This window comes from Palaemon carinicauda, chromosome 3 (genome assembly GCF_036898095.1).
Source record: "Palaemon carinicauda isolate YSFRI2023 chromosome 3, ASM3689809v2, whole genome shotgun sequence".
Lineage (NCBI taxonomy): Eukaryota > Metazoa > Arthropoda > Malacostraca > Decapoda > Palaemonidae > Palaemon > Palaemon carinicauda.
Genome location: NC_090727.1, coordinates 32,386,244 through 32,389,767, shown reverse-complemented (window position 1 = coordinate 32,389,767; position 3,524 = coordinate 32,386,244).

Sequence of the window (3,524 nt, the reverse complement as noted above, 5' to 3'; positions counted from 1 at the left end):
GGCCTCAGGCACGTCAGCTACGGAAGGATCCGCTGGCTTGGGATGTACCAAGGACGCCATTGAGGTCCCCACTGGACATGGAGGAGGGCCTATGCTAGTCCTTCCCCTTCATGGCTCATTCGATGGCGTGGTTACCAGCAAAGCCATCAGTTTCAGAGAGTTTTCTTCTGCCATCTACGTCAGGATTACGGCGTAGCCCCAAGAAGCCACAGTCCAGTATGAGGTCGCAGTATGAAGGCAAGACAGACTCATCGGGGCTCGATCCATCGGGCCCTTTGAGCGTGGAACGTCGGAGACGACACAGGAGGAAGAGAGATCGATCTGTGTGGAGGAACTCCCCTTGCGGTCTCCCACAGGATCTCGGGACAGGAGAAGTCCCCGTTCCCCTCCATACAAGCCAAGAGCCTCGCCAGAGAGTCAGCCGATGAGCAGAGGACCTCGTCTTGTTGGCCTAAGTCCCGTCCTAGAGCCACTCCATCCGCTCAGCGGAGGGAGCCGTCTTCTAGGATGGGCAGCCTCGACAGGTCTCCCCATCGAGATGATAGACGGGGACGGGCACCTCCGTCGAACTGCTTCACGGAAGAGCACGTCCGTCGTCCACGACCTCGAGGAGGATGGGTCTCGATCCCAGACAATAAGCTGAGGGACCTAACTAGGACCTCAGGCATGATACCTAAGCGAGCAGGAGACAGTCCTCCTAGAAGGGCCTCCAAGAGCCTCGCCAGAGAGTCAGCCAAGGAGCGGAGGACCTCGTCTTGTAGGCCTAAGTCCCGTCCTAGAGCCACTCAATCCGCTCAGTGGAGGGAGCCGTCTCCTAGGATGGGCAGCCTTGACTGGTCTCCCCAACGAGATGATAGACGGGGACGGGCACCTCCGTCGAACTATTTCACGGAAGAGCCCGTCCCGTCGTCCAGGACCTCGAGGAGGAAGGAAACGTCGGGCGAAGAGGGTAGAATGAGCCGAGGGTCCCGTCAAGGTCCCCGTCGGATAGGCTTAAGCCCGCGAAATAGACGATTCTACCTGACTAGTGTAGGGAGTCGCTGTTTCGGACGGGCAGCCTCGTCGAACCAGCTCATATGAGGTGTCGACAGGGGCGGCTTCCTCCGTCGGGCAACCCCACGGAAGCTGCTTCCCCCTCGAAGTGAGACAAGGAGGACAGAGGTTCTCTCCTCCACGGCAGTACCCATCCTCAGTCCACAACCTAGGGCGGAGGTGCCCGTCGCCACAGCGCATGCCAACGGAGGACTCCACTTACAGGGCGGAGGCCCTCGTCGCCACGGCAAGACCCATCCTAGCGGAGGACTCCGCCTTTAGGACGAAGGCCCTCGCCACCACGGCGATGCCCGTCATAATGGGGGACCCCGCCTACAGGACGGAGGCCCTCGCCACCACGACTATGCCTGTCATAACGGAGGACTCCGCCTATAGGACGGAGGTTCTGGATGCCACGGTAATTCCCTTCCAGTGTAAGCTCAAAGTCCTGCCTACAATCACGAGCTCTGTAGGAGGCTCTCCGGGGGCAGCCTCGACTAGTCAGCCCACGGAAGGAGTCGTCGAACACCTTCACGGAGGAGCCCATCCCCTCCTCGAAGGCTCGAAATGACGGAGGCTCCCGTCTCGCCTGGAAGGGCTTAACCGCGAGACTCGTCAAAGCGGAGGGACCCGTGCTGACTCTACACGTGCTCGTATTCCTCCGTGGCACCCCTCCACGGAGGAGCTTGTCCCTTTATCAAAGGCTCGTTAAGTGACAGGGGTGCATAGTCCCTCCAGAAGGTCTTAGCCGCAGGTTCCGTCAGAGCGGAGGTGCCCGTGATGAATCTACACCCCATCGCCGGACGGAGGACTTGGGTACGGACGCGAATCTTGGAGGGTGATCTCCTTGATAAGGGGACACAAATTGAGCAGCTACTACCTCAAGAAGTAGTTGACTGGCGCTCTGGCCTTAACAGGATTATGGTGGAGCCTGTCCAGAAGAAGTCATCTTTGGCTCCTTCCGAGGAGAGGGACGTAAAGTTGGGCATACCCATATTGATAGGTGTTCACCCGCATAGGGACACCTCCAAAGGTCACAGTTCAGCCAAACTACTACAGGACCTGAAATCACAAAGCAAGTATTATGCCTTAGAAGGACGTCCACTTGGGGCTAGTGAGAGGACGTCCTAGTAGGGGTAGGACAAGGTGCTCCGGAAGACGGCTAAATCTCAGTTGACCCAAACCAACAGAATGACTTACTTGGGAATAACCCTGGATTCGTTACAGGTCAAGGCCTTTCCCATCCATAGACAGGCTGGACAACCCAGACCAAGTTCTCCTTCCCTTCCTTCGAGGACATCCCAGAAGAATGAAGGATGGGCAGAGGTTGGTAGGACATCTGGTGTCCTTAGAGAAGCTAGCTCCACACGGGTGACAGAACCTAAGGAGGGTTCAATGGAACTTAAAGGAGAATTGGAACCAGAGACGTTCCCCGGACAAAGTGGTGCCAGTCCGGCAAGAAACCAGACAAACCGTGGAGTGGTGGCAGGATCGGTCACACACTCTAAAAGGGATGCCTATGTCCTCCCAACCTCCGAAATCCGCCAGTTTACAGACGGGTAGAAAGAAGGAGGGAGAATGCACCTCCGGGGAAAAGGACAGCGAAAGGGAGAAGTCCCTACACAGCAATGTCCTAGAGATGAGAGCGGTCCAGGAAACCTGCTAACATTTCATGGAAGACTTGTAAGGGAATTCAGTGGCCCTGATGTCGGACAATGCAATCATGGTTGCATACGTTAAGAAGATACGAAGGGCCCGTGACCATGCCTCTCCCCAGCGCAGGACGGAGGAAGTGGTTGGTGAGACGACGTCGGCGATGGAGGACTCCGCGTATAGGAGGGTACTCGCCTTGATTAAAGCTACAATAGACTGGTGGAACCCGTCCCACAGGAGGTGGAGGCATGGAGCTCGGGCTTGAACAAGTTTCTAGCCTACACCGCCCAGAAGAAGTCCTCACTTTCCCTTCCTGAGGCCAAGAACGTGGGAAATGGAAGAACCCACATAGACAGAGTTATAACCCGCAATAGCGATCCCAGCATAGGCTATAGCGTGGCAAAACTCCTGCAGGGAATTAAGGCCCAAAGTAATTACCACACGTTGGAAGGTAGACCAAACGGGGCATGCAAGACAGGGGAAACCCTAGACATCCTTTGACAGGGCTTCTCAGACGGAAGGGCGTCATCAGATGCCACCTTCTTCTCCCAGTCCGAGTCCGCTGTTTCAGAGGGAGGGCTGAGATCAAAAGAGTTGTGCGATCTGGCCCTTCAGATCCTGGATTGGGAAGGAGAAGAGGAAATCAACCTGATAGCAAGCTTCATTCTGGAATGGTGGCTGGAATGGTGGGCGAGCTGGTTTATCTCTCTAAAATCAAAATTATATTTATAGCCATGATCAGCAAAGCTGTACTAAGTCTTGGCCACCTATACCAGGTTGGTTTGCAGTGAGCGAGCAGATTAAAGTCTCCTTCCATCACTAATCCGGACTCATCCACG